This window comes from Limulus polyphemus, unplaced genomic scaffold (genome assembly GCF_000517525.1).
Source record: "Limulus polyphemus unplaced genomic scaffold, Limulus_polyphemus-2.1.2 Scaffold483, whole genome shotgun sequence".
Lineage (NCBI taxonomy): Eukaryota > Metazoa > Arthropoda > Merostomata > Xiphosura > Limulidae > Limulus > Limulus polyphemus.
Window position 1 is genome coordinate 208,354 of NW_013666093.1, and position 13,176 is coordinate 221,529.

Here is a 13,176-nt window from a genome sequence, read left to right on the forward strand (position 1 = left end):
GTGTCCTAACAGTGTATGTTCACATGCATCTTACAAGTGGACATACCCTAACCACCAGATCGGGTCTTTCGTGAATTGTAACTGTGTTTGTCGGGTTCCTGTGTCCTAACAGTGTATTTTCACATGCATCTTACAAGTGGACATACCCTAACCACCAGATCGGGTTTTTCGTGATTCGTAACTGTGTTTGTCGGGTTTCTGTGTCCTAACAGTGTATGTTCACATGCATCTTACAAGTGGACATACCCTAACCACCAGATCGGGTTTTTCGTGATTTGTAACTGTGTTTGTCGGGTTCCTGTGTCCTAAAAGTGTATGTTTACATGTATCATACACGTGAATATATATAAGTTGAGACTGAGTATCATAGGACAAGCTCCTGGTCACAAAAAGTATTAAGTCAAGTGGACTCCTGGAATCACTTACTCCGGCTGTCCCATCGATATCTAGACCAAGAACTATACAGTAATTGTAAATAAGTTATAGACGTTCGTAAATTACATGTTACCTTTCTTTTCTAATCAAATAAACCATATAAAACCCACTGACTCTCCAAAAATCAATTGAAAACATTGAAAGTTTCATTTTTAGATTACAGTCAAGTTCCTGTTTTAGTTCGTTTTTTAACAGTCTGCATATTAACTGGATGAAGAGGAGTGAACAATTTTCAACCTATGTATTTTCAAAAAAGTGGCTGTGAGGCAATGTATACTGTTGACTTTGGCGGCATGCATTAATAGATACAAAATAGGTAAATATCCATTCTAGTTATCATCGCAGTGCAAAAAAAAAAAAAAGCAACATGTTAGTTCTTCTACACTCCCATTCACTAATAATACAAAACACAACAAACATATAACAGTTAGTTTTATTCATTTTATATAAAACATAAAAATAATAACGTAGTTTGATCATACTAATTCCTAAAAGTGGCAGTCACTAAAGGCTTTACACGGACTATTTTTCATTCAAAACCCGATATGACTGGAATTAGACGCACACCTCTATCAATCACACACGTGTGAAATGTTGAAAACCCGTGGATATATATATATTATTTTATTGCATATGACATGAGAAAATTTATTCTTTTACTAAAACATAATTACATTCAAGTTTAAAATATGTTTTTGAGTGCTAAAAGCCTATTTGTAGGCTCAAACAAAATAACTTATTGTTACATGTTATAGAAACTTCTGTGTAAGGTTACGTCTGAGCCTTTCTCAGGTTTCCTTTGGATTACGTTACTATATTTGGTTATATATATATATATGTGTGTAAAGGAAACGTAGGTCGAACAGAGGAATGCGTCATGTGTTGTAAGTGAAATTTCAAGTACTAGAGTCTTCTTGATGAAGTGTTTTTTCTAAAAATTGGGAGAAAGTTAAGAAAAATTCGAAACAGTTATATACTTCCGTTATAAGGTGGATTACCCGCTGCTAAAAATCATACTTATCGTAATAGGGCCGAGCGCGGCCCAGCGTACCTGACTGTAAAGCTGAGATGTCCATAGTTCGCGTCTCATTACTAAAAATAAAAAATCGCGTTCCTTTCTTTGGGGCTATGGGTGCGCTATATGAGTGACAGTGAAATTTCACTGTTCGATCTCACAAGAATAGCCCAAACGTTGGCGGTGGGTGGTGTTGACTACTTGCCTTCCCACTGGTACATCATTTCAAAATTAGCAACAGTTAACATACAAATTAGGCCTTAAGTATCTTAACGAGAAATCCAACTCATCTCATATAACGCAAAAACACGTGCTTCAGTGCGCGAAAAAGGTTTTGGACAGATATGTGTTTTTGTAGATCATCAGTAAAATAACGTTTCGTAAATGATTTTTATAGGTGGTGATTTTCCACAAATGATAAAGTGTGTAAATCACAATTACTGTACCCGTAACATGGAGAAACACATAGATCGCCATGGTTCCACTCAAGCACACAAAACTAACTAAATAAAGGGAGTTAAATGGAGTAATTAACTTGTCGTAAGATTTTAGTATCAGTATTCATTTTCAAACACTAAATTCTATATGTAGTCTCTCAGGGATTTTCAAGAATTATACGAGTGTATAATAATAACAGTATTCCAACCACATTACACTTGTCATATCCATCGCCAACGCAATACTTGAAAAAGGCGTTCACATAATAACAACTGTTGCTAAAGGCAGCAATGCTTTAAAAGCACAACGATTAGCTGTGTATTTACAACATTCACTAGGAACATTTGGAAGTTATACAGTGTACAGCAGTTAATGTTTGTGCATAAGCATTTTTTTTTTTAACTTCAAACGTAAAAGAATACAACATTAATTTCGCTTGATATAAAGACTATGCGACAAACAAAGCAAATTTTCGCTCTACCCACATCGACATTTTACACAAAGATAATCACTGGTAGAAGCCATTTTCTGATAATCGAAGGTCGTACCTAACTACATGTAATGCTCGTATAACCGATGTAAACTACAATATGTAACTTTGGGAACGAAATGTCTTTACACTATTATGAACGGAACAATAAATACCTTTTAAAACGAGTAATATACGGTCCATTTCTTGAAGCTTGTCAGGATTGAGTTTTATGCGTGAACGCAAGAGAGCACGCAAATACTCCATACTGTCGTTACGCCTGTATAATTACATAAAATACTGTAATAATAGGCATTACGGTTTGGATAATTCAGATGCATCCAAGCGAAAGAAGTGTAAAGTATGTCTACATTTATACGTATTGAGCTAAAAGAAAACTACCGGCTAAAATTAACTTAGTGGTTTGATATCATGTACACATTTTGAGACAAATTTCAATACAGGCTAGTTTTATAATACTACACAAACATTTATTTACAGCCTTTAAAATTTTTATTGTAATGCATAATTCATATATATATATATAATAAAACCTTTAATATAATTTGTATGATCTAATTTGTTGTAAGTTACTGAGAGTAAATGAATAAATAATCCATTATTTTTTAAATTAAGACTAAATATATGTTTTAGCATTTTACTAGTTTTACATTGTCATGATATAAAAGACTGTTTAGTTTAGACATTATTGATTAGTTTATTTTGTGAGTGAATGTTTTATTACTGTTTAGTTTTTGTTATAATAAGAGTTAAAGGCAGACGATTGTAGGAAGTTATGTTTATAATTCATAGGTGTCGAGACTATCGAACGTCGCGTGCAATACATTGACGTTGAGAATACAGAGATTTCTAGAAGGCCAGACGATTAAATGATAAAGACACAAGTAGTGTGACACAATCTCTCATATAAGAGCCATTCAGCAGAGTAGCTGTGGACTTAATCGGGCCACTAACACCTGTGTTTGACAAGGGCAACCGATATATGCTGACAGTAGTCGACTATGCGACACGTTATCCGGAAGCAATAGCACTAGCGAAAAATGGGACAGAGAGTAGCAGAAGCCCCCTTGGAGATATTTTGCAGAGTAGGCTTTCCGAGAGAAATCCTAAGTGACAGAGAAACCTAGTTTACTTCCGAACGGATGCAGGAAGTGTGCAGACTAATCAGTACTTGGCAGCTCTTTACCACCTCGTACAATCCTAAATGTAATGGACTTTGTGAGAGTCAATGGAGTTTTAAAAAGCATGCTAAAGAAGATGTGCCAAGAGAGAGACCACATGACTGGGACAGGTACTTGCAGGCAGTATTATTTGCTTATCGAGAAGTTTCACAAGCAAGTACAGGATTTTAACCCTTCGAGTTACTGTATGGAAGAACAGTACGAAGTCCGACGCAAATATTGAAAGAGTTATGGACGGGATAATAAGACTCAGAAGTAAGGAACACATCCGAGTATGTGTTAGACTTCAGAAACCGACTGGAGGAAACCTGTCAACTCGCTCGACAGAGTTTATATGCAGCTCAAGGTAATCAGAAGCATTTCTTTGACAAGAAGGCCAAGGATTGAAGTTTCAGGGTTAGACAGAAGGTCTTAGTTATGCTGCCCACAGACCACAACAAACTGACCCTACAATGGAAAGAACCTTTTGAAGTACAGGAAGTACTCAACAGAATGGATTACAAGGTGAATTGGAACGGGAGACCAAGATCTACCATGCCAATCTAGTGAAGAAGTATTTTGTGAAAGAAGAAGACCTAACGGGTGAAGCTATTGATGTACAAATGGACATGGCAGGTGTGATGATTCACCACTTCTTTTTATAGATTTCTACGGCATTTTACACCAGAGTCTGACTCACAAAAGGAAACCCTCTTTCCCGAGAAACTTGTAACGCGCATGAGGCCCTCTTTGCCACCTATTTGAACAGCCCAGGAACCAAGCAGGCCTGATGAGCACTGATACTGAGAAAAAGGCCTTGTTGGCAACATGATTAGTTGAAATATTATTATATACTCTTCTTCCTCGAAACCATAAGCCAGAAAAAAAAGAAAGAATTGAACCCCGAATCTCCAGCTAACCAGTGAGCCACCAGAGGGGCTATGTATTTGTTTTGTTGATAACCACAAAGTTACACAATGGGTTATCTGTGTTGTGCCTACCACATGTATCGAAACCTGGCTTTAGTGTTACAAGTCTACTGATTTTCCGTTGAGCCAAGAATAAAATGAAAATCGTAAAAATTATTAACTTTTTAAACGATTCTGCTATACATTGACAAATTTGTAAATTGATCTGAAAAGTGACGTTACACTAGGGACTTTTTCCACAGAAACTCACTAGTCAATGAATATACGTCAGTAGAAACGTGTATATAAAGAATGCTGGTTCACTAGTAACATTCAAATTATATTTCTGTTCATGTGATACAGTTTAATGCTTTACGATTTTTTGTAACAAAATTTTCCATGCTTTTACTCAACGTTCTGTAAAGATGTCCAAGTCTCAGTTGTTGGGTAGGTCACATTCGTAATTATTAACTAGTAATAAACCATCTTTAAACATGCAATTAAACTCACTTTTAAAATAAACGTAAAATTAAATACCTTAAGTTATATCGTTCTTCAACTTTATTCTCAGGTCGTGATAACTATTTTGTGCACATAATGATAAATCTAAATAGACCCAACTGCACCTGGCTGTATAATTGCAAAGAACCTTACGGGCGGATGGATAATTTCCCGTAAACGCCTCCGCGCATATTCCCAGTCATTTATTATGAAGCAGGTGGTCAGTTTTCTGTCTAGCAGGTCAGAGGTCATACTACTCTTTTCAACCTGACAGGTGCACCACTCGAAAGGCTAAAAACATGCTGGAATCAAAATCAGTAAGGCACGATGAGGAGAATAATTCAGAAGGAAAGTAGTCACGCTGATCACAAAGAAAACCATGAAAATTATTGTGTGTTAATAACTCCATACAAAAAGAAAAGACGAACACGGTAAAAAACACGAAGAAATACGTTCTCACAAGTAAGAACGGTATTCGGTTAGTACATTACGTTTTCAATGAAGTCTATTTTAGAGTCATAAATACTCTATAATCACATATAAGCAACACGAGTGAAAATTATACAACCTAAGAACAAATAATATGCACGTTTTTTTTATATATATTTACATAAAACAACCTTGAATGAAAGTCTAAAATCATCGAAGTGTCACCATGTTAGTTTACAAATCTACTGATGGTGATGCCTCTTTAAAAAAAAAAAAATTAAAATATTAAAGGAATAACATTTTGAAAGTTAAACTGCTTTCCAGCCAAGTGAAGAACAGAGAATCAAGAGTTGAGTCTCCACCTGTGGTTCATGAATTTCTACGGGTTCAAGAACGTTCTAATGTGGTGCGCGAACATGAAGATCAAGTTTCCATTACAAATAATTAAAAAAAAACGATAGTATTTTCGATTAAACAAAAACTAATGTTTTATTTCAAAATTTTGTTAAGTTGCATATTTATGTTTGTGGGATCTACTTCGGCAGATGTACCTATTTGAATATAGGGGTTAAGCGATATTGTTTTGATTCTTGAAGGGTTCTGTGGAGGGGGGGAGTGAAGAACCAGCACTAATAAGATTTAACGAGTATGAAGCCTCTCCCTTCTCCTTGACAATACAATTATTGTTACTGTCCGTAGATGACAGTAGAGAAATTTTTGTCTCATTCCTGAGCCAACGTGAAGCCACGCTCACAAGCGTTGCGTCTTTGTTAGAGAAGTTAAGGCGTAAAAAGTCCAAAGAAATCTGAGAGGTGTTTAAAACAAGCCTGGTGTAATTACCCTTGCAGTAAAGTTGCTCTTGGAAGTACAAGATTTGTGCAACCATTCATATTAATGCCTCCCCCATATATAGACGTAGCAAGAAGGTTGGTGAGGAGTTAGAACAAACACCTGCACCTTATAGCAGAACATATTAAATGTCTAACGACTAATCAATTTTTAAAATCGTATTCTAGTGAAATTTTATTTATATTTATTTATTACTCCTTTACATATAGTATCCTTTTATGTATATACCAAGCTTTGAGTGTGAAATCATGAAAAAATTTGATTCTATTCTGATATTTGCTTGCCTCTTATGCTCTGAAATTATATTTTATCAAACTTTGAAAATACGTTTTACTTCTGGAAGTGCTTCCCTCTATAGATAATTAATGAAACTAAGTTGAATACTTTTTTCTGCTTAGGCTTACGTGTGTTATGTAAAATTTCACAAAGTTACTCAGTTTTAAATATTACATGTTAGTAATTTTACACATTTTCTACGCGGTACTATTTCCTTGAAAGCACTTATGTGGTTAAATATAGGTTAGGACCTACAAACGCATAAAATATTTTAAAGATAGCACCAACAAAAAACGTTTGGTAGCAAAAGACAAATACAACAGGCCTCCACTATCATTACTTCCCACTCCCATATGCATTGTGTGTACTGATAGTTTTATATATTGAATCTTTATACGACTAAACTTTTATTTCTAACTAAAAGGAAGATGGTCAGAAATATAAGTTTAGTCGTATAAAGATTTAAGATATAAAACTAGCAATCTTAATACACATCGCAATTAGAGCTAACACACAATTGAAGGAAATGGTTAGTTAAATAATAATTTAAGCATTTTTAATAAGAACCAAGATACTTTTACAGATTTTTATTTTTTAATGTGACCTTTTTTATGCTGGCACTCGTTATTGTAGAATTACAAGTACAATTTTGTTCTTGTAGTCATTACAGATACACGCAGGCTGTCAACTCATATACATATATATCTATCTAACGTAACATTTAAAGAACTTTGTATTCCAAGTACACCCACTAGTTCAAAAAGAAAAAAATCTGAAAAGTTAATGTTCAACTGAACAAAATTACAGTTTAAGCTCCAAAATTTGGCAAAGAATTAGAATGTGGTGGACTGAATTTCGCGCAAAGCTACACGAGGGCTAACTGCGCTGGCTTCCCTGATTTAGTAATGAAAGGGAAGGCAGCTAGTCATCACCACCCACCGCCAACTCTTGGGCTACGAATAGCGGGATTGACAGTCACATTATAACGCCCACACGGCTGAAATGGCATGTTTAGTGGGACGGGGATTCGAACCCGCGACCCTCAGATTGCGTGTCAAGCGACCTAACCACCTGGCCACGCCGAGCCAAGAATTGAAAAATAATAGGCGTAACACTTGTGATAAAAATCCCATAAACTACATTTTTATCTCAAATGTTTGACCAACAATTATTCATTTAATAGCAAATGCAACTATGTAAGAGGTCTAATGTTTGTTGAGTTTAAATTGTCAGATTTCCCAAAAATCAACCTGTCATGCTTATATAGAATAAAACAAATAAATATAATACAATATTTCAATTAACAGGAAACATGTGCACAAGTAAATTGATGAACAGATATAGGGAAATCCTAATAACTACTTCACTAACTTACAAAAAAGGAATATATATTAAAAAAATGATTTATGGATATAACTTTCAGTCTTTTGATTGGTTTCTTGACTAATAACTAACAAGGTTACCATTTCACAAGGTCTAACATTCTACCACAAGCTTACTAACTCCATAGACCCGTAAATGACAAGGTATCTTAATCACTAAAAACAAAAAGCCATCTGGTAACAGGAACATATTATTCCACGTGAACACCCGATGATAGCATAAGGCTTTAAGAAATGCAAACATCAAAAATACTAACACGTGCAACAGCCATACCTCCATATGTCATTACAACGAAACACGTGCAGCAAGTCTTTAAATAAAGAAAATTACATTCATACGTACACATATCTGCTGTTTGCTATATCAACATACAGACCATCTCAAACCATAAACGTCTCAGAAAAGCAGAAACACGAGAGTTCAAGTTTATTTTGGTTTAATTTAAAATGCAGTATCTAACAAGCATAGAGTAGCAGTATAATATTATGTTGTGCAGTTCTAACAGAAGGTCTGGTTAGACTAATTACATACTGTATACAATGACTAATATATGGCAATACTCCGTTGGTTTCACTTTACTTCTGGCGTCACCAACCATGTAAATATGCTTTACACTTGTGTGAAAAGATCTACACGTACATCAGTGCAAAGTCTACCATGAACCAAAATACACTATCGAATTATCAAGATCACACAATATGGACATATAATCCAAAGACAGTCATAATTACCAATACTGACACAGTCGTGTAGGTAATGTGTATATTATTATTTACCAAAGTTTCGGTAATTGTACTCTTCACCACTATTAACATTTGTTTGTTTCAGAGCAAAACTATACTGGGTTGTGTCCACAGAGAGGAATCGAAGCCCGGTTTTTAGAGTTGTAAGTACGTAAGTCCATTAAGAACAATCTTCATGATTCGAACCACGAATTGAATAATAACTGTTGTCGCCCTGACAACTGTGAACTGATCAGTCAGTATAAATAATTATTACTTGTTCTCTTTACAGGTGAATCCAAGATCGAACTACTGGGCAACAATCAATAAGAGATGTTTGACGCCGGATAAAAAGACTGGTATCAAATTCAATGTACAATATTTACAATGAAACATGGTGGGGAATCTGTAGAAGTTTAAGGTTGTATCTTGCCCAAAGGATGACTGACACGAAACTCATCGCACCATGACTGCTGACAAACACATCATGCCATTCTCTCAAGGACATGACTCTTCAGGTGGGGATTTATCTTCCAGAAATATAATAACCACAGACGTACGTAAATGTGGTGAAAGATATCTTGATGGTAAAAAAGCCGATGGAACATATAACTGTGGCTTGGCAAGCGCAAAGTTCCGGTATGAACAATCTCGAGGCTTATGTTAAAACTGAGAAGATCAAACGGTGACCAAACAGCTTGGTTGAATTGTGGGGTGTAAATACAGTGCATTTGGACCAATATTCCATAATCGTACCTTGATAACCTGTATGGTAGCAGGAAAACAACGTATAGTTCTCTGGGTAAAGCAAAGAAGGAATCCTCAGTAGCCGCGGCACTTGAAATTCTTTTAGATTGAGTTAGAGAAAAATAATCTAAAAGACCTTTTCCCCCCTTTTTATTAGCTATATTTTTGTGCGCCAGCAATACCATGCAGGGGTAGCAAGTATACCCAATTCGATTTTATTACACATCAGAATCTCTACCAGCCTACCCTCAAATTGGATTTTTTTTTAGGTAGGATTAGAGTAAATTAATCTATGAGACATTAGACATGGTCAAATACATCAATCGATAGGGTTTGACCTCCCGAGTCCAAAACTGCAATTGGATTTCAAATCGGTCAAGAGATGACGGAGCGATAAGCTAAAAGTTTGTATCTGAAAAAAAACAAACTCGGAGCCATGTTCCATGAGCCACTATGCCCCTGCTAAAAAACTAGTGCTCTGAACAAATTACTTGCTTTTCTTTTGTATTCTCTGTTATAATATTTTGTATCGTTAATAACTTAGCCATCTAGTTGTTATTACTCACTTTTTATGAATTCCTGTATGTGTATCACTTACAGATTTCAATAACTATATATAAACTGATCTTAGTATCAAGCATATATAATAATCTGGCCAATACACGATATAACAACTAAGCAACCTAACCATAATATAACATACTACAAATAACTTGACCAGAAAGTAATATCAAAATTGCATCTTCTTACAAAATTATATATTGTTACGACAGCGGAAGTCACGTGACTCTGGTAACACGTCATGAGATTATCGAAGGATATTGACTTTTCCTGGCAACTCTAGTCTTTTCTAGGCGCCCTCTTTTTTTTTTTTTTTTTGGTATATAAGCCTGGCTAATAAAGCGGAGATATAATAGCAGATAAATAAATATAGAGACAGATAATTGAGTCAAGCGAGCGGTAGTGACCGCAAGTAAAGTGAATTATAGCGTGTGTTTAAGTTAAAGTGACTGTGGAAATTCTGTGTAAAGTTGTATTGAGAAAGAATAAACTGATTTTATTTAAGAAAGGACTTGTATCGCTGAAATTCCACGGGAAGAATTTATACCGGAAATTAACAAACGACCAGATACATAACAAACTGGTGTCACAGAGTGGGACAAAAAAAAAGATGGTAATGAGCAGTGGCAAATCAAACTACAGCTTAGCAGATTTGATGGCAGCAATACAAGAACAGCAAAAGAAACAAGAAGAACTAGAAAAGAAACAACAAGAGAGATTACAGCAATTGTTAGAGGAAAAAGAAAAAAAAACAAGAAGAGAGACAGCAGCAGTGGCAAGAAAACCTGTAACGGTGGCAGCTCGAACAGCAAAATAAACAAGAGAGACTACAGCAGTTGTTGGAGGAAAAAGAAAAGAAACAAGAAGAACGAGAAAAGAAACAAGAAGAGAGATTACAGCAGTTGTTGGAGGAAAAAGAAAAGATACAAGAAGAACGAGAAAACAAACAAGAAGAGAGACTACAGCAGTGGTTGGAGGAGTAAGAAAATAAACAAGAAGAGAGAATACAGCAGTGGTTGGAGGAGAAAGGAAATGAACAAGAAGAAAGTCTCCAACAATTGAGAGAAAGCCAGCATACACAAATGAAAAAGATGAGTAAATTTCAAAGTGATTAAATACATTAAAGGACGATTTACTGTCCTTTACACAGGGAGGATATATTAACTATGGACCTAATCAGCCCCAAACATCAGGAAGCCCCTTCCAGACCCCGCAGCTAAACCATAACGCAGACATCATCAGTCCTGTCAGAAGTCACATTCCAGACATAAGTGTCAAGAATAGGGGTGATCTAGTATGAAGGAAGCCACAGGAATTCGATGGGAAGGCACCATGGAAAGCATACAGAGCACAATTTGAGCTCCTGGCAGAGATGAATGGATGGACAGAGGAGCAGAAAGCGGTATATCTGGCAACGAGCTTGAAGGGACAACCACTAGAAATACTTGGACAGTTGTCAGCAGACGACAAGCACAACTACAGAGCACTGGCAGCTGCTCTAGAACTCAGGTATGGAACCCAAAATCAGTCCAAAGTCTACAGGGCTAGGTTTAGGATTAGAGTCCATGCTAAAGAGGAGAGCCTGCAAGAGCTGGCACAGTATGGCACACAGGGCCTATCCAACTGCACCACCCAATGTCCTCGAGCTGTTGCTGGGGGATCAGTTTGTAGACGCCTTAGACAGTCCACAACTGAAGATACAAGTGAAGCAAGCACACCCCTCTACTATGCAATGACCAGAGCTATTGAATTCGAATCCTACGTTAAGTCCAGCACAGAGGTACCAAGTTTGGTACAGTCATCAGGATTCCGGTACAGTCATCAGGATTCAAGGCCAGAAGAGGTTTGAGGGACTTTGCTGGTACTGTAAGAAACCTGAGCACAAGAAAGCTCAATGCTAGAAACTTTAACACAGGGAAGATGCCATGGCGGGAAAGGCTGCTACCCAGAAAGGTTATTGGATCTGTGGAGAGAAATGACATGCGAGTAGCCAGTAAGAAGAATACTACCAATAAGTCAGCCTCAGGGAACCAGTAGTGGTTTGTGTTAAGGGACACACACCAATCCCCATCGTGAAAGTCCCAACAGCTAATTGTAAAATGCCAAGCACACATAGTGTCTACGTGACAGGAAAGCTGGATGCCAAAAGTGCAACTTTGTCATAGATTCTGCATCTCAGCAGACCCTTGTGACTATCAAGGTACTAGATCACAAAGGAGTACCAGAAGCCATACAGAAGCTCTGTGGTGTGACAGGACATTCTGCAAGGTTGTGGGGACCAGTGTGAGTAACTATTGAGCTCATAGGCATGAAGGACAGACACAAAGTATACTTGGCTGACATTGAAGACCAATGCATATAAGGGTTGGACTACTTACTCCGAGTAAGTGTGTAATTAATGTGAATAAAATGACGTTTGGGAACAAAGGCCAAATTCTGGTAACTGTTAAAAGGGAGGTTGAACTAACCGTGTGTCATCAAGTTGAACTCAAAGTGACTAAAGGAGTTGATGATGGTGAAATGGAACCAGGTATAGATATTAAAGCAGAGCAGGAGAAAGACCAATATTTGAAGCCAATAATTGATTTTCTAAAAGCAAGTGTTTTGCACCCTGCTTGGGAGAAGGCGTCTAGCTTAAGCCCTGTGACAAAGAACTATTGGGCACAATGGGACCAGTTGAAGCTTGAAGATGGTAGTCTTGTCCACAGATGGGAAAGTGACGACCTGGCAAACAGCTATACCGAGAAAGTTACAGGAAGTTGTGCTGCGTCAATCCCATGATAGTTTAACAGGAGGACATCTCGGAGTTAAGAAGACATTGAGTCACTTACAGCAGAGATTTTACTGGACAGGTATGAGGCAAGATGTGGAAGAATGGTGCAGGACCTGCAGTACATGCTGTGCTAAAAGGGGACCCAAGCATAAAGGACGTCCTCCAATGAAGTTATATCAAGTTGGTGCATCAATGGAAAGAGTAGTCATTGCCATTGCTGGTCCTTTGCCCCAAACTCGTGCTGGAAACATGCACATTTGTGTGGTGATGGATTATTTCACCAAGTGGCTGGAGGCATATGCAATACCAAATCAGGAAGCTACAACTGTAGCTTCGGCTATTAGTGATTTCTTCTTTAGATTTGATATGCCATACGAACTGCATTCGGATCAAGGCCGTAACTTTGAATCAGCTGTATTCCACGAATGCTGCAAGTTGTTTGGCATGCGAAAGACCAGGACAACGCCACTTCACCAACAATCTGATGGG

At 37.0% G+C, this 13,176-nt stretch overlaps 1 protein-coding gene across 4 annotated transcripts in view; it reads right to left on the reverse strand.

Annotated features, from left to right (window-relative positions):
* The window catches only part of LOC106458541 (tripartite motif-containing protein 2-like), a 53,273-nt gene that overhangs the window by 25,013 nt on the left and 15,084 nt on the right, over positions 1–13,176 (reverse strand). The gene's annotated exons all lie outside the window — the stretch shown is intronic.